Raw genomic sequence first — 19,760 nt, 5'->3', positions numbered from 1 at the left:
GTAAGGTGGCGGTCTCAAAGGAGCTGTTGATGATAGCACAGAGTTGGGGGACAATGATTTGGCTGGCTTTGTTGAAGACATGGTGAGGGCAGGGGTCGGCGGGTGATCCGGATAGGATGGTGCTCATGGTCTTGGTGGTGTCCTCGTCGTTGGTGTGGGTCCTGGTGCTAAGGAGGTTGGTGTGGTTGGATGCGTTGGGGTTACTGTTGGCCGCGGTGGTCATGGGGATCGGGTTGGCGAAGCTGGCATGGATGTCTGCGATCTTGCGGTGAAAAAAGGTGGTGAGGGAGTTGCAGAGGTCTTGCGAGGAGGGGGTCGATGGAGCAGGAATTGGAGTTGGCGAGTTCTTTGATGATGCTGAAGAGCTCTTTGCTGTCATGTGCATCGATTCGGTCTTTGTAGAATGATCTGTTGGTAGTCCGGATGGCTGTCATGAGGGTGGCGTGGTTGCTCTCTGTTTGTTCGTGGCGCCATATCTTCTCGATTTTCTGGCACTCCCACTTGGAGGCCTGAAGGTCGGCGGTGAACCAGGGTGCTTTTGTGCTGGTGCGGGGGATGGGTGGTTTCCTAAGTGGGGCGAGGGTGTTGGCGCAGTCGTCTAGCCATTGTTTGAGGTTGAGGGCAGCAGTGTTGGGTTTGCTGGTGGTGGGTGGTGGGGCGTGGGTGAGGGTGGAGATCAACTGGTCTTTCGAGATCTTGTTCCAGCTATGGGAGGGATCTGTTGCAGGTGGTGGTGAGTGATGGGTTTCTGGAAGGTGAAATGGACACAGCGGTGGCCGGTCCAGTGGAATTTGGTGGTATGGGTGAAAGTGATGTGGTTGCGGGCGGAGAAGATGGGGTCGAGTGTGTGGCCCGCTGAGTGGGTGGGCGTCATGATGAGTTGTTTGAGACCTAGGTTGGCGAGGTTGTCGATCAAGGCTGAGGAGTTGCTATTATTGGCATTCTCTAGGTAAAAATTCAGGTTGCCGAGGAGCATGTAGTCCGTAGAGGTGAGGGCGTAGGTGCTGACTTTTAACTTTTGCTTGACTCTCTCGTAAGAGTGACGCTTGGCCTGCACTTCCCTGGTATAGTCAGGAAAGATAAGGATCCAATGGTTGTCCCAACAAAGATCCAGACGTGCTTGCGTCTCTCTGAGGATAGTATCACGGTCCTTGAAGTTGAGAAATCTTGCAATCATTGGGCACCTGGGTCTGGGCGCCACTGCCCTGTGGGCCCTGTGGGCCCGCTCGATGGCAAACCAGGGGGACAGTAACTGCTCTGGGACCCAGGATATGGGACCCAGGATATGATCCAGCGCTCCAAAAACGCAACCGCCCGAGCCTTCTCTACACCCTTAGGAAAGCCAATGGTTTTCGGCGTCCTCGGCTCTATGATGGAATTCACCAGTGCGAGTCAGCAGCTGGGCCACTTTGGATTTCAGATCTGTGATTTCGACCGCTGTCCGTAAGCCCTGCCGCAGGAGACCCACATCCTCTCGTACTTCCCCAAGCTGTGAGGATTGAATGGCCTGCAGGATCACACCCACACCTTCCGCGAACGGGGCCTCCTGCGTCGCCCTGCATGCCCTGTGAGAGGACGTCTGTGTGGCGAACTGGTCGATGTGCTGTTGGGGCGCTGACTGCTGCTTGCCGGTTTTGTCCCTCCCCATGAAAGCTGTGTGTGCCCGGGGCGCCACAGGTCCACACAGCACACCGATGTACCACTTCCGAAGATCTTCTAAGGGGGTGGGGGCAGGTCCTATGCCCCTCTGGGAGGCCGCCTCAGGGTCCCGCCACAAGGGCCACACAGGCCGCAAGGCCCCCCCAGGATCAGGGCCAGCCCGCGCCCAGTCAATTGGCGCCGCTCCACAGCTTACTGGCCAGCACCGCGGTTCAGTCACACTACCTGTGCCTTATGGGATGTCTCCCACTCCTTTGCCTCGGATCCGCTGTTTCACCCCCAGGGGCCCCAGCCCGCACACCCCTGCTCTGGTGGGGAAGACGCCCAGGCTCTCTGTGGTCCCGCGGAGCCGCTCGGCATCCTCTTCACTTGTTCGCCACCTCACTCCTCCGCGTGGGCCCCAACACCGGCCAAGGCCCGGCCACTCCAGCCCAGCAACAGGGGGCCCACCTCCCCGGCGCTATCTGCGTACCCTATCACAGCTCTGTGGCCCGAGGCAGCCGCCGCAACCCCTCGACCCCCCAGGACCCGTATACAATGTCAATATGGCCCCCGTGGCCCCTCTCCGCTCACACTGCCCACCAGTCAGAGAAGTGCCGACCCAGGCAGGGGGGGGGGCTCCCAGCCCCTTGCGGCCCAGGGGGATCTGCTTGGCGTCTGCCTCGCCGGCCCATCACCTCACCTTGCTGTGCCGGCCCCAATCAATCCGGCACCGGCGAGGGCCCGATCACCCTGACCCAGCCCCTGCGACAGGGAGGCCCGTGCCCACAGTGCTTTCTGGGCACCCGGCCGCGGCCCGAAACGGCCACACCTCCTCTCTCCTCCGGGGCCGGGAGTGGGCTCCTGCACCGCTCCTGGGCCCACCTCTTCGCCCATCTCACTCCGGGGCCATCCCCGGCCGCCCGAGCCTCACCAGGCACAGGGCATGGGGGCTCCAGGCCATGCCCCCGCCGCATCCAGAGGGCCGCCACCCCCCCACTACCAGGCCATGCCGAAGGCCCAGGCCCGCGGCCTTACGGGGCCCGGCTCGTCCGCACCACAGATCGGCGGCACCTAGGGATCTCACGCCGCCTCACTGGACCCTCCACAACACACAGGGATGCAGCAGAGGCAAACTGGATGCTGGACGAATGGGGCTTTTCGCTGCTGGTGACAGAGGGGTCCGGAGCACTCTTAGAGTGCGACCGCCATCTTGACGCCTGAAGCCACGCCCGAGATGTTTTAAGACACGGGCAAAGTGGGCTCTGGCCCGGGGCCCCCGCCTTTCAGGGGGCCCCTGATACAGCCAACTCTATTCTGCAGAGAGTTTTGACCCTGATCACCTTGAGTCATTCTTAAACAGGTTGTTTTAAATACCATTTGCCTCAAATTTATTTTTAATGTTGGGGTGTATAAGAGACTTTTACATTTTGCTTAAATATTTTATGTTTATGTTTCATGCAACAGCCATAAAAATGCTTCTTTCGGATCAAAGCAGGACCTCACTTATGAGAAATGGGAGGGTGTCAGAGATTATTTGCAGTAATTTTAGTGAGCTGCTGCTGTGTTACAATATTAAAACAAGTCACTATCCCTAATTATTATATGTAGACACATTTAGAATGTGCACGAGTGTGCCTGTGCACTGTTAGTGGCCTGGCCGAAGAGGGCATGAAAAGCTGAAATTGGACCATAAATTCAAAGCTGTACAGGACAGGGCCCCCCAAATCACGTTTGGCCCAGGGCCCCCAAAATCCTTAAGATGTCCCTGTTGCGGTGTCCCTAAAGATGTCATAGGTGCATGAGATATAAGTCCTTCCGGTTCAGATGCAACTGTTGCTTTTACGCGGCCTCGTAACCAAAACCCGTGCACCTGCCCCTTCCTCCTGTGAAATGGCTCGTCACGTATTACCAGACTACACGTTAAACCCTGGACACGCTCGAATGTAATGTGCAACTTGAATGCAAATCAATGAAACACATGCAATGTACCGACTTCTACGTTTTATGTTTTGAAAACTGGTTACAGTGACAAGGTTGTTTTTCAACCCCCTTTTTAATCGCCTAAGGGCTAAGATGTTCTGAGGTAGACGCAAACGTAGCTCTGTATATCATTTACATGCGCCTTTCCCGCGCTGGTTCGCTGGTGGCAATGTATTTTCTTGGGCCAACAATAGAAATGCAAGGGTGGCGCCGTGCCTGAGCTGCTGAGACCACACAGGTGCCTTCTAGGGGGTGCAGAATTAAGAATTAAAGGGACCTCTCCCTGTTACGGCAGCTGTTTAATTTCCTCCGTACAGGATGTCTCCCAGCAGGGCTTTGCCCGAGACTGCCTGGCAGGGCCCTGGTAGACAGATTAAGCCCCTGGCACTCGCTCAGAGAAGCCTTTTCCTCAATCAGCCCCCCACGGGGCCCCCAGCCTGCAGCAGGCTCTCTGCTCCTCTCCTCTCCCCTTACATCTCACAAATAGGCTGATTAACCACGGACAATTAACAAGTGGCACTTAAACCGCGTCCAGTTCAATGGAGTCTAATGAGCCGCTAATGGCAGGCTGTTTGCTGACAGACAACCCTGGGACTTGCGGATTTAAAAGTTACTAAACAAAGCAAATGCTTTGGTTACACGCGGCGCCCTGCTGAGCTACAGACTTGCTGAGGGCACCGGTCTGTAAGAAAATCCCAGTGCCCCTCCCCTCCCAGTGCCCCCCCACCCTCTCTCCCGGGGCCGGACTAATGATGCCCCACAGGGGACTCTAACCTTGATGAACAGACCTCAGGCCACGCCGGAGGGATAAGGGCGCCCATCCGATTTCAGGAGATGTGAGGAAGCCCCTGATAAACGCCTGAAGCCAATGTTTTGGGGGAGGTGGGAGTGACACATAGCAGGTATCCCTAAAGGCCAGGTGCGACTGAAGCGCCTGTGGGTTTGGGGCCGAATCAGTCGGTAGCTTTCCGTAGAGGGCAGCGCTTAAATACCAGTACTGGGATGCACCGGTGCTGACCCAAGGCTGTGTTGATTTAAAAATCACCTACAGGCCCGGGCATCTGAAATGAAGTCAGGGCTGGGGAAGAGTCGGTCATATCCGGCGAGGAGATCTCCTTAATGATGCGTTCAACACACTTCCACGGCTTGGGCACAATCCATTTCATAATGGACAACGCTATTTCCTTACTAGCTGGAGAATGTATTTCTCACAGTGACTCAGTCAAGAATGAAAAACTTGTGACCTAAAGGTAACGCACCTTTATCTATATGCAGGTTACTGACCTTACGGCCTCAATTACATAAAATCAAAGACGTCTCAGCAATGATAAAGTTGACAGGTGCCACCTGTCGGCCGCGAGTTGCTTATCCAGTTGTTTTCATTGGCCACTGCAATGGGCCATGTATCGCACACTTATACTGGGAAAAACAAAACCACAAGCGCTGAAATGCAAAGGACGCGCTGCGATTAGAGGCGGAGCTATAGCTCACGGGTAACAACTGTAGAAGGTCCTTCTCTGGTCTGACTAAAACAAGGGGCTCCGTGGAACAGCTCGTCAGTTACCGGTCCACATACCAATAAGTAACTCGCGGACATGAAGTCCCGTAGGTTAGTGTTAGAGGTGAGTGCTGCTGCCCTTACATTATGCAGAGTACAGGAGGCAGTGCTGCTTGCATTGGGAGACAGATCCCATGCACGTGCACACACACCCACACACACACGTGTACACATACACACGCGCGCCCCCTCCCCAAGGCCTGCAATACAAATAAACCCACATGATGACTGCCGATCTTGCAGGCCACACACTGTGTGCGTACACACAAGACAAAGAATGGAAAAGCGCAACCCCAAGATGGGGGGAGCGCGGCCCTTAGGGGTCGGGGCCTCCGTGGCCCAACCCTCCGCACTAGTTGTGCGTCAGGTTGGCCTGGCACTTCCGCCCTCACTCCTGGCGAGGCGTGGGGGTGGAAGTTAAAAGAGGATGCTTTGCAGTGTTTTCCAGCAACCAGGTTGTGGATACACACGTATTGTCTTTGCACCAAATTAGCCCCAGATCCATATGGCAGTTATTTCTATCAGAAAAGGTCACTGTCTGCCAAGAAGAACTGCCACATCACGGGTTATCACTCACACATGCACAGTGTCTTGCACATGTTGACGCAGAGGTGCACTTGTGTGTACACCCCGTACCTACCCCCTCACAATTCACTCAGATAGTTGTCTCTACTTCCACTTCAGTGCCTGCTCCCCATTGCATCTGGGCTGTCCTAAACACACCTCACACAATTCCACTCAAATTCACATATACCTCTACAGGGAGGATGCCCAAACCATCCTTTCCTTCCCAAATTTCATACCTTACCTCTAGGCATGCATCTCTGAATACTTTACAGTCCCAACACTGAATTGGAACACAGTTCCTCATGCTGGATCCCTTCCAAACTCAACTCTTCCATTGCACCTACACCTTACCCCAATACCATCCTAATCCTCTGTGCTCCACTGCATTTCATTCCATCAACTAGAAACCTCTGGGCTCCGATCAGCCCATTTTTGAGAATGAAAGCTTTCATCATAAGTAGAGCCAGTGTTGCACGAACAAACTAGTCTTCGGACGACATGACTACTGTAATAGTCATTGGTGAGCCTTCCTCGGTATTCCTATGCACCTCCAGACATGGTTTTACACTTTTCTACTCACTCTCAAAGACAATTTAAAGCACAGGCAGAGTGGGAAATCGCCCACGGCCCCTACCTTCCAGGAGGCCCCCTGGGAAAGTAAACTTTCTATCTCACATCTGTCTATTTCTTCATCTCAGACTTAAATGTATTATTCAATATTGTTTGAGGAGGTGGGGTAGAAATTAGTAGAAAATTGTTAAGAAAATACTAAGCAGTTCCGGACAGGGCCCCCTAAAATATGCCTTACCCCTGAAATGCTTAAAATGACACTGTCCGCTCTATAATCAACATTGATAAACAGCCTGGCAAAATCAATATGATTGGTTCATTGCCAAGAGCGCTGTAACAAATAAGAGTACTCAAATCAAATAACCACTTTGCTCCGAGTTACATCTCTGACAACTTAGCAGACTACACAGCAATTCAAAACATGATGTATTCTAAGCACAACCTTCTGACAATGCATTAACCACCTGCATCACCTCCAATTCTGCCTACTCGGCACACTCCATTGGGTTTTTTCACCAACCATCAATTGGACAACCAACACGTTGCCAGTTCAAAATCACACTCAGAAGACATTTATTGCAACTAGAAATATAAAATGGATAACTACTCACTCTAATGCAATTGTGTAAATAGTATTTCTCATATGTGCCATTAGCTACTGTTCATATGAGTTCCGTTGCATGGTTCCTCTGGAAAGTGGATTCAGCCGGTGGAGCACCCCACCCTGAGCAAATCTGCTATCGCTGCCTACTATGTAGCCAACACCTTATTCATTACCTATGTATTGCCATTGCTGCTATGTACAACATTTCTGGCCAATTTTTTCATTCTGCTAATAAAGGAATAGAATAAAACCAAATAAATTCCAGGAGTCCTGCACTAGATCCAATTCGACTACCACTGGCATTCTTTTTTTGCAGGCTTATAAATGTATGCACAAATGCACACATATATGTTGGGAGTCCTTGAAAGAGAGAGACAGAGTCAGAAGCAGAGGCAGAGAGATCTGATACAAAAATAGATGGAGCCAGAGAACTATTACATTACCGGGGAGGATTTGCGCAGGGGGGGGAGGGAGGTCTTGGAATATTAGGGCCCTGGGCAATTGCACACTTTGCCCATGCCTTGAAACCTCTCCGACTGCCAGCAAAATACTGGTCTTTCACTAGATATTCGTAGGAGACCCTGCTTTACATAAGGGGACATTCTATGTGGAGTCAAAGGACTTATCTGGCTGCGTTCACATTCTTAAGATTGTTGCCTTTTGTGTTTTCACTGCCCTCTCTTTGCGGCAGATCTGGATACAAAAGGGCATTTAAAATAATTATGGTGTTGCTGCCCTGTTTAATACAGTTATTCACTTTGCCAGGCTTGTGGGAAAACACAGACAAATCCTTTAGGTAGTGGTACACCGTGACCCCAGTGACTAGCCTGAGGGCTGATCAACCTTATAATTGCCAAGTTCAAACTACTTGTTTTTGCAATGTTTTCGGGAGTCCCCCTTGCCACATTTAGTCTGCAGCGGGAGGACATAAACACCAGCATCAGGTGATTACTTGTATAAGCTGTGTAATTATCTGAGATGATAACAGCCCGCTTATGACTTTTGAGCCACAGTGTGTTAAAGGTGGAAATAACCTACCTAGAGGGTGGGGCCGACAGCTAACCTGTAATTGTGCAAAGAAGCAAGAATTATTTTTGCGGTGCAGCGCGTGGCTGGAGAGGAGGCGGGAGGCCGCGTTACCTGCAGTTAGGCAAAGGCGTTGATGAGCACATTGACCCGCAGGAGCCTAGCAGGCTGTTTACCTGTGAAGCCAAGAGGCCTTAATTACGCACCCGGCTCCACGGGCTGAGGTTAAGTCCAAACCTACATGGTAATCAGCTGTGGTTTCTGGACAGGTGTGTCAGTGCAGCGCTATCACTGCAGGTCCAAAACCAGTTACTTTGAAGCTGGTCTACCTTTTGAGGGCTAGGCGGATCTTGCACTGTGCCCCGTCAATTGGACGCCAATGTCTGAAAACAAACCAGAGAACAACCAGAGAACAACACTTGAGTAGTTCAACAGAACTCTGTCAGTTAAATACAATGTAACAACACATTCATATCAATAGAGAATATGCTCGGAGATCAAACAGGTTCTGCATTCAGATACCCGTGCATGAGTGGGTTAGCGTGTGAACCTGTACCTGCGTGATGCAGCAAGAGGGCACGTAGCACAGAAACAGAATCTAGTCTTCCCCTGCTAAGTTTTCTCTCAAGGCAAATCCAGCTTTACCTACATGCGCTACAAGTATGGGTGTTGTTCCGTCTACTGCCCCAAATCAATTTCTTCTGCCTCAAGCCTGTTCCATTGATTCAATCCACATATTGTGAAAACCTAAGCAGAAGGTAGTGATGAAAGATACCCTTGGCATTACTGTCCGAGCAGGAGATTAGTTTCTCGTCCCTCTTTTCATTTTTTGGCTGTTCTTTGCACTCCTGTCTACACACCTTCCAGTTACTGCTCTAACCCAGTCTATAATGGCTCCACTTAGATTTGTCTTTGATTAACCTTTTTTGTTCAGCCACTGCTCTGGTCAGAATGTAGCTTCAGCCACACATTAGATGTGAGTAAAACTCCTGTAGAGTCTCTGAGGATGAGGTCATCAGCTGCTCAATGGACTCTAAAAATGGAACGTTCTTATGCTGTACAAAGGAACCACAGTTTTTGGTTTCCTGGAAAGTGCGTCATCTAAGAGGACATCGGTTATACTGCATAACATTTTCACAGACACCACAAGTGAATACAACTCACAAAATTAACAGACTTTACTATAGGCAGACTTATCCCCACCAAGAGCACAGGTAAAAATGCTAGGTCTCTGAACTACTGATTCAGCTGCCACCAGCCCTTGGTCTGAACTTAACTTGGCTCAATAGGGCAGGAGCCATTTTCTACCCGTACTATAATTGGGGTGCACTTTGGCTGCACCCAATTACTTGCAGAATCTTGTGACCTGGTCGGGTTGTCAAAAGAAAACATGGAGCACCCTTGTGGAGTTCACTCAAAGACAGGGACAGAAAAAGTTGAAAAGGGGCAAGACGTCATAGTTGTCCTGGCAGTGCTGTACCTTCTTGCTTTTGAGTTGACTGGAGTGACATGGTGTTGTCGGTGAACTGGACGTGTAGTTTTGGAGTATGTAAATGGAAGAGCGGATCAGGTCTACAATGTTGCATATGATGAATATAGGGGTTAGTCTTTGTTGGGTTAAGTCTAAGGTTTTTCCAAGAGTAGGATCCTAATTCCCAGTAGGTTGAAATTTCCAAGGAATATTATGTTTTTATGCTTGGTGATTCATGGTGATCAGGAGTTAGCCAGCAATGGTGGATTAGTTGTAGCCTGGGGGTATGTTTATGAGATGGATTGTGACATTCTGTGCTGGTAAAAGACTTGGCATGCAATGATTTTGAAGGAGATGATGGGAGTTAGGTTGAAATTAGTCCTGGCCGTGTGGACTTGTGGTTGACAAGTAGGCCGTCACTGATTTTGTGCATGCTGTTGAAGGGGTGAATGTTTTGTGCTTGAGCATGAATATTTCAAAGATGTGAGTGGAGGTAAGTATTAGCAATGTTCCAGCGATAAGAAATGTGTTTAGAATTTGTGTGAAGATGATATCTAAGAAAGTGGCTTCTATTAAAAGTGAGACCAATATGTGTCCAAAAGTAAAATAACATCATATGTGCATCAGAAAGCACTGCTCTGGTGAAGCATAGCATCTCTAGCAGGGTGGAGCCTCATAGCACTGCACTTAGGACCAGGATAGCATAACAAGCAAAGGTCCCTCTATGAAGAGGTAGCAGAATCTACCCAGTGTTACCTTGGCCATCCTAGCCACTAGTCTTAAGTGGCTCAATATGCTTCCCGACAGCATGCGCTGAAGACAAAAGAGAATTCCAATTTCATCACCATTAATGGACAATGAACATGTTATCTCTGGCTGTCCCAAAATACAGCAGCAGGCACCAGAAATTACAACAGCAACTGACTGTAAAAGAGCCTTAAGAGGAAAACCCGGAGCACCAAAATCTGCCGAAACACCACATTGACTCCAAGTGTAGCTCAGATTTATATTTAATGTCACCTCAAGGTGTAGGCCCATTTTGCATCATCAAAGCCTGTGACAAAGAATAAATCAGCGCTCCTAAGTAGGAAATGGGAGGTTAGGTATTGTATTTGGAGAGAAATATTCAGATGTATTTGGGTATGAAATGTATATTTTGTTCTCGTGAAGAAATGTAGGAGTTTGGATTTATTGGATTTGTGACCTGGCAGTATTTCATTTATATTTATTTAGACACTTGATATAACAAGTCAAGACCCTAAGCACAAAGCGGTAGAGCTTTCCAGAGAATGGCATAGATATTACAATGAGCTAGCAAAAACAATATTATAGAAGAAGGAATTTAAGTCTGCAGAATATATTTGCATCTTTATCTTTCTTTTCTGTATCCTCGTAGTCTGCAGAATATATTTTATCTTTATCTTTCTTTTCTGTATCCTTGTAGTGCTGTTTTTGGAGATACCAAACTCGGAACCATATGTCCCAGAAACGCTGGGTATAATAGGCGCACACTAATAATATATATTTTTCCACCTATGTTTTTGTCCTTACCTTGAGGAAGCTTCAGTGGAGGTGAAAGCTCTTGGTTAGCAGCCTTTGCACCATTAGTGTTTGACAAAACAACCCAGGTCTCTGTTGCATCGCTCCCTGTTTTCGATGGGTCCCTGAGGCTGCCTCTGTCAATGCTCGTGTTACACTTTTAAGAGTCTGAAAACGTGTTGAATAATTCTGGCTAGCCTGTAATTCCGCCTGATGTAAAATCTTTCATTGACCAGCAACATTAATGGAAAAGTTACAGGAGCAGACAGATGTCAAACATCCGATTTGTTCTTCTCAGCCACACTGCAAAATTCAGACTGGCCAGATGTTTGGCATGGTCACTTATTATAGCAGCCAGCTTCTGATTTATTACTGGGCCAGATTTCAGGCTTGTTACAAAACCGGGAGGCGGGAGGGTTCATACATCAGAAATTGATAGGTGTCCCAACATCACACAGCAGACATGATACTGGGCTGGATATGAAATGTGGACTGTCTACTGGAACAAATGTCAGACTTTTCACTGGAATAGATGTTAAACTTCTTAATAGGTTGAACAATGGACCTGTTACTCTGCCACACGATAACAGAATTGCTAGACCAGATGTTGGACTTGTCAACACACCAGATCTTAGCTTGTTACTAGATCAAGCATCAGGAGTTGCATGTGTTACTGAGGTGTTGATAGAAGTTGTGTTGTTAATAGAACAGACTTCAGCCATTGGTTTCAGTGCTGGACCATTGTATACAAGTGACACTTGCGAGTGTGGACTCTGCAGGTTGCATATACATTTGTTTTGAAGAGTAGGTCTTTCCCGGACACAAGGCCCTTCCTCGATCGTTTGCCTCCCTGAAATGTTGGGCATATACCTATGGAAAAGATGGCGTTCTATGGCCAAGAAAGTTCATCCAAAAGTTAATGTACCATCTACTTTCACTTTTGAAAACTCTTCCAAGTCAAAAAGTAAAAGTTATTCACAGCAACTCTGTGCAGAAGTTGTCGACAAGTTTGTAGAAACGGGGCTTTGTCTCACTCGCCACATAAAAACAAGTGCTGCACCTGGCCTACTGGAGGACCTTGCAATTTACCTGGGCTTATTCACATTGTGTGCATATGTGAAATACCTCTCCTGTTTAAAACATGAATGTGTAATTAAAGGATTAGAAGTCTGCAAAAGCCATTCCGCAACTATAGTGCAACGTGAGGAAAGTGCAGAGAGGCTTTTATTCTGGGACGAGATGCCAAATTGTGATTAAGACAGTCATCTTGGCCGGGTACATGGATCCTTCTACAGATTATGAGTGAGGAATTCTCATTATAGCAATTCCAAGGCATTTGAGATGGGTGCAATTACTGAAGAAGGAAGACACACAGGAGTCTTCCGGACAGGTGATACTTTGTTGGAAGACCTGAATGCCCACAGATTTGGCTTTGGATCACTGCCCACCAAGCACTGCCAGACGGTAAATGCTAGACGCTAAATGGTGCTTATAATGAATGATACAAGCCACGAAAACAGCAAAAAAGCAAAAGCAAAGTTGGCTTGTGCAGAGCCTGACCATGAAGACTTTCATCCACCAAAGAGATTGTCCATACAGTGCGGGTGATACACAGCACTGGATGTTTGCCCCCCCCCCCCAAAAAAAAAATACAATGTGAGAAATTGGGTTGGCGTTTGAGTAGGGTGTTAACCCTGCTCAAGCAATAGCTACAATCCCTGCCTGTGGTAACCTGTGCTTAACCCACTGGTAGCCTGGCACAAAAGCAGTTAGGCTTAACTTAGAGGCAATGTGTACGGTATTTATGCAGCACACATTCAGTAATAAAGTGAAAACAATACAGAAAAAATCCAACAATTTAGAAACAGAGTCCATTTTAGTTAATCATTGGACACCCAAACAACAAAAATACAATCAGGAGTTATGAATTTTTTAAAGTTTAACGTTAAAACTTGCACCTAAAAGATCAAAGTGCCAACCTTAGTCACCTAGCCACACAATACCGGGTCAAAGTAAAAAAATATGGCCAACCACAATGGAGCACAAGTCGGATACAAAAACTGGATTGGGCCAAACTGGCTCTTATCTTCGGACTTAGTATAAGTTCCAGCAAAATGACTCTGAGAAGGTAGAAGTTCTGTGGGGAAAGGCTGCAGGTGATGTCCGAAGAGGAGGCCTTAGTGTCAGGGAGCTGCTGGATGAAGTCACAGTGAAAATTTCCATGTTCAGGCTTACTCTCTTTTTTGAAAGTCAAAACTCTCCAGCAGGACGAAACAGGAGGCAGTAGCCATAAAGGGTTCCATGAAACAGAATGCCCCTTCTGCAAGGGACCACAGAACAGGATTTGCTGCTGCAGAGAACATATTGGGAGCTGCTGCGAAGTCAGGCAGTTTTGATGCACCTTGGATAAGTAGGTTGCTCCGATTCTCCTCTCAGTTCTAAGAGCAGTTTTTAGCCCCAAAATTTCCAAGTCCCAAGTTTTGGATTTTGCCATCTTTGACGTAGGATAAGTTTCTAGAGAACTCCATTTGAAGTGCTTGGAGTTCCCTGGTTCTCCTGCCCTGGCTCCAGGCCATCTGCATGAGCAATGCACTGGTGTCAAGTGCATTGTGTGAAGGCATGGCACAGTCTATTGGGGCTGTGCCCTGCTCTGCCCACTCCCAAATCTGGTAATAATTGTCCACCCTGGCACGACTAATCCCTCTTTTATGTGGCTGTCACAGAGAAATAAACAAAGTCCAGCTGTCAACAACACCCAGACGTGTGATCCAGGAATGGCCTGCAGGCGCAAAATACATGGGACAGGGAAATGCCACTTTATACAAGCAATATTTTAAAAACTGTAACTGAAAATCCATCTTTACAATGAAAGAGGATTTAAAATGACAATTTCTTAGACACCAAGCATGAAATATTTACCTGTCCCCAATCAAAAGTTAGTACTTACTAAATGTAGTAAGACAACCAAATGTTATCCCATGGGAGAGTTAGGCCTTTCAGCAGTGAAAAACACATTTAGGAGTTTTGCAATACCAGCACACGTAAAACTTAAAAGTACATGTCCAAACTTTTAATAACAATGCACCCTTCCTTTTTGGCATACTTTATGTGTGGCCTATATGTATTAAAGGGGAAGTTTATGGTTTGGCAAGGGGTATATTTTGTCAAGTTGAACTGGAAGTTTAGAACTGCATTCAAGCTGCAATGGCAGAACTGGGACATGTATCAAGCAGCTACTTAAGTGGGTGGCAAAATAAGTGCTGAAGCCCGACTAGTACTATTTAATTTACAGACCCTGGGTATACAATATACCACTTTACTAGACTTACAAGTAAAATGAATATGCCAATCGGGTGTAAGATAATTGTACCAATTGCACAAGAACATTAGCACTGGTTAGCAGTAGTAAAGTGCACAGAGTCCTAATGCCAGAAAAAAAACAAATTCAGAAAAGTAGGAGAGGGCAGCCAAAACGTTTGGGGGATGACAACTCTACGGATGACAGGTCTAACAAACAAACTATGGCAAAGCCAATAAGTCTCGCATCTGCATGTCTGCTGTGCAACATGGCTGAAAGTAAAAAAAAAGTGCTATGATTTAGTCATCACTGTATGCATCATAGCGCCATTTTTTTACTTTTACTAAAAAACAATAACAAAGACAAATATCTCTCATACATGTGCAAGGTATTTGGCTTTGTCAATTCTTTTTTTGTGGTGGGACAGGAGGGGCAAGCAACAAGGGATAGGACAGGAGGGTTAGAGGGTGAAAGCAACAAACAGGGTAGGGGCCAAGCAACAACGGAAAGGGTGCCACAGCTTAAACAACAAACAAAAAAAATAGTTAGGGAAGAAAAGTGTTCTGACAGGGCTTACGCTGGCCAGGTCATATCATTTTTTTGGGTTGGTAGGTGGTGGTGGGTCAAAACGGACAATAGGAGTAGGGCAAGGGGGGGCAAGCAACATGAGACATAGTGGGATGAGAGTGGGCAGCAGTAGAAACATGTCTGAACAAGGGTGTTTCAAGACAACGGACAGCAGGAGGTTGGTGGGAGGCTGGCGAGAGGCAGCAAGCAACCTGAGGGACAGCCAGAGAGGGAAAGTAACATGATGGGTTTATTCAATTTGTATACAAAGACCCAGACCTGAAGGGAGAGAAATAGGGGCAAACATACAGTAGTACAGACTGTTTAAAGTATCCCCTCATGTGTATAAAGAAGAGGAAGTATGCAGGCGGGTCTAAAGATGCAAAGAGGAATGAAGCAGATGTCAAGGGAGCAGATTAAAAAATGTGTTAATAAGAAAACATGCAGAGGTATTAAATGTATTCAAGGTGTACCCAAAGACACGGACATGGGAGAAAAATATCATCAAACATACAGTCGTAGGGACTGTTTAAGGTGTGCACTCATGTGTAAAAAGAAGAGGAAGTATGCAGGTGGTCTTAACAATAACAAGAGGAATGAAGCCAACGTCATAGGAGCAAATGAAAAAAACAAAAAAGTAGGCCCCACAATAGAAACAGTGGAAGGATACACAGGGACACACAGTACTTTGGCTATCATCCAGGGGTGGGTCAAATGGACCAGAAGCAAGCAAATGAGCGTGACAATGAAGCAAAACAATGGTAAGCAATGGGGGGGGGGGGCTCTAAGCCCCTTGTAAGTATACAAAATATATTGCAAACAACAACGCATGCAATGTCACAGACGAGACCCAAAAATCAATAGAAAATAGGTATTTCCCTTGTCTATTTTTTCATAACACAACCCGCTTCGTGGTACTTGTCATGACTTTCTGGCCAAAGATCAAGACTTTGCTGAATGCATGGGTATGCACATTTTCACTGAAAACCCCCAACTTGTTATTGTCCATAGTTCAAAACAATAGCAAAAAAACATGAATTAAAGATGATGAACTGCAGCCTCAAATGTCCAGCATGATGAATGAATGAATGAATGAAAGAACAAATGATTTGTATTGTACATGATTTTTTTAAAACCACAACAAACCACGACCAACCAACACACGGAATTCGTGTACATAGCGTAACCTTATGTACAAACGTAATCACAATAATTAAATAGATATTAAAAAGAATGTCCATAGTATGGCGTACCATACTGTTCTATTCCATGTAAGTTGGAAAATCACTGGCTTGAACATCACCTACCATTCTACCACAGAGCAGCATACAACAGCTTCTTAAAAACAACATTGAAAAATTTGGCCTAACGTGACAATTCTGAAACGCTGTCCATAATTAAGCAATAATTCAGAGCATCAAAGCTCCTGAAAATCCTGGTTTGGATGAAACACTGGCTTCAAGAATTTGCATCTTTCTGTCTTTTACTGCAGAGCATCAACAAAAGAAACAAAGGCCCAGATTTACAAGAATCAGGTGCATCAGTACGGATGCACTAGATTTCTTGCACCCCCGCACGCCACCTAAAGACACTATGGGTGCGCCGCATTTACAGTGTGGTGCACCATGGCGCACGTTAGTCCAATAACGTCAAAATGCAGCAAATTGCAGCAAAGTGCAAGGAGGCCCATTGACTTCAATGGGTGTGTCCTTTTAACATCTCCCTTGAGCAGGCGTTAAAAATGACATAAAAAATGGCACAATGAAATCTTATGGATTTCATTGCACCATTTTTGCTGGCCTCCTAATGCCGGCACGCTCCCCTTGCATACATTATGCCTGGCGCAAGCATGATATGTGGCAAAGGTTTCCCATTGACAGACCTGAACTCTAGGTTGCCCCAAACATGGAGCAGCCACAGTTGCCTGCCTTTACTGGTCTCCCAGGGTGTAGAGTGAATACAGAAAACCTTTTGCCTGTCAATTTCTTACAGTTGTTTATGGACAATGTATTTTTGGAAGAGATTGTTGAGCAGACTAATTTGTATGCGGAGCAGTATTTGATGGACAACACTGTCAGACATAGGCCTCAGTTCAGAGCTACCCAGTGAATTCCAATATATCTGAAAGAGTTGAAAAAGTTTGGGTCTGACTTTTTTGATGGTGTTGATAAGGAAGCTGTCACTGGCTTCCTATTAATCTACTAGTCCCTTGATGGCAACAGCTATATTTCCTGCAACCGTGACTTGTAATCGGTATTTGCTTCTTCTTCGGATGCAGCATTTTGTTGACGATGCTTCAGCCTTGCCACGAGATCACCCTGATTGTGATCGTCTTTTTAAGATTAGGCCCGTACTTGATCATTTTGTAGATTGGTTTTCAGAGGTCTATGTTCCAGGGAAAGAAATATCTGTAGATGAGTCTTTGGTCCTGTTCAAGGGGCGTTTGGTTTTTAAGCATTACATACCTAGCAAGAGGGCATGGTATTGAATTAAAATGTATATACTGTCTGAAAGTAGTACAGTATATGTGTATAATTTCCGGGTCTACACTGGGTAGGGATTCCAGTATTGACCCCCCGGGTTGTCCACCCAGTTTTGGAGTTAGTGAGAACATTGTGTGGGAACGTGATAGACTACTGTTTAACAAAGGTCACCATTTGTACGTAGATAACTTCTACACTGGAGTGCAGTTGTTCAAGGAATTGTTCAGAGTGGACACTGTTGCTTGTGGCACAGTCCGTTATAACCTGAAAGGCTATCCAAGGGAGCTTGTCTGTAAAAACTTGAGAGGGGACAGGGCAATGCCTTGCATAATAATGAGCTGCTAGCTCTGAAATTTGCAGACAGGAGGGATGTGTACATGCTAACTACCATCCATGATGAGAGTACTTCCCCTGTGACTGTTTGGGGTCAGGTTGCGGAAGTGTGCAAATCTGCGTGCATTTTGGACTACATTAAGCACATTGGTGGTGTTGATAGAGTAGTTCAGATGTTGCAACCTTACACTGCTGTTCGTAAGTCTTATGTGTGGTATAAAAAGTTAGCCATTCATTTGTTTAATTTAGCAACTTTTAATGCTTTTATTGTGCTCAAGGATTGTTCTCCGGAGTCAAGTATGAAATTTGTTCAATTTCAGGAGTCAGTGATAGAGAGCCTTATTGTGGTGGAACAGGCAAGAGTTCCTAGAGTAGCAGTGGTGGAGGATGTAGCTAGATTGAAAGATCACCACTTTCCTGATCACATTCCTCCCACTCCCAAAAAAGACTTGCCCACTTAGAAATGTAGAGTCTGTGCCTAAAGAGATATCCGGAGGGAGAGCCGGATTGTCCTTAAAAGCCTAGGCTGTGTCTGGATGGCTGTTTCAGGAGTTACCACACCCAGAAGAATTACTGGGAACTACCGTGAACGTAAACTGCCTGTTTTACATTTTCATATGTTCAGTTTCACGGTTGGCATTACTGTCATGTATTCAGCTAGAGTTTTTGTGTTTGTAGTTTTGTACTTGTTTATAATTAGTAAGTGGTTTCTTTGTTGTTTAAAAAAAAGTAATAGTGGTGTGCATGGAGTGGCGCTTGGCTAGCGGTGTGCGTGGAGTGGCAATAGGCTGGAGGTGTGTGTGGAGTGGTGCTTGGCTGGCGGTGTAAATAGTGACTTTCAGTTGGGCACTGCAACACACTGCTAGCTAAACACCAGTCCACACACTCCCATCAGCTGAAGTGATTGCTGTATCAGGCATGTGGGCGTATGAAAGTGATGGGCCCTTGAATGGCGCTGTCTGTTGATGCGAGTGTTGTAATGTGCTGGGCCCGCGGCTGGCGGCATGAATGGTCTTGTGCATATCATGTATGAAAGGTGTGTGAATGGACTGTAAAGCTGTTGGTGCCTTGATGCGGCTTTACAGCTCACGAGCTGTGAGTCATTGGTTCAGTTTTTAACAGTGCATTTCATTTTTGTGAAATCTCTTGTTAAAAATATTTGATTTACTGAACCATCACTCACCCTCATGCCAAATCCAACTAGTATGTGTGGTGAAAATGACAAAACCTGCACCACTGTAATCAGGCGTCAAAGCACACCCGTGACATGCTAGGTGTCTCAGGTGGGAACCCGATGCTGAAGTATGCCACCAATTTGGTTGGTGGGTGAGGGGTCTTTTTAACATAACCTAAGTACGTTTCTTTTCACAGTTTTAGTGTTTGGAACATCACCGAAGGATATGGATACATCAAAATGATTGATTACAAAACAACCTCTATTTCTGGGGAACGGGGGGAGGGAGGGCACCTGCATTGTTGGTACCGGGTGTGGCGGTCATTTAGGGAAACCTACCAAACCCAGACATTTTTTAAAACTAGACACCCAGTGGAGTCCAGGAAGGGGTGGCTTGCGTGGATTTCCCAACTTTGTCTTATCCATACTCCCTGCAAACCTCCAAATTTGGTTAAAAAAGCATATTTTCCTCACTTTTCATTGTAGAATCACTGCACCAGCACAAATTTCCTACTACCCAGCGTTCCCCTCAGTCTCCCAAGTAAAATGATACCTCACTTGTGTGGGTCCCCAAAGCAGAGTTAGCCTAAAAATGTATAAAGAAAATTGTGCTTATCAACTCACTGTGCTATCCCCTCAATCTCTACACATTTTTGGCCTTTTTCTGTTGCAGACACCTGGGCCACCCACACAAATGAGGTATCATTTTTATTGGCAGACGGCGGGGGACATTGGGTGGTAGGAAATTTGTACCGGCACATTGTTCCTACATAGAAAAGTGTGGAAAATTTGATTTTTTAAAGCTATATCTAAGGTTTGCAGAGGAGTCTGGTTAGAAAATGTTGGGGGATCCACGCAAGCCACACCTCCCTGGACTCCACCAGGTGTCTAGTTTTCAAAAATATCTGGGTTTGGTAGGCTTCCCTAGATAACAGCCGCACCCGCGACC

This window comes from Pleurodeles waltl, chromosome 4_1, assembly GCF_031143425.1.
Source record: "Pleurodeles waltl isolate 20211129_DDA chromosome 4_1, aPleWal1.hap1.20221129, whole genome shotgun sequence".
In the NCBI taxonomy this organism is placed as follows: Eukaryota; Metazoa; Chordata; class Amphibia; order Caudata; family Salamandridae; genus Pleurodeles; species Pleurodeles waltl.
This window is presented reverse-complemented; position numbering follows the sequence as displayed.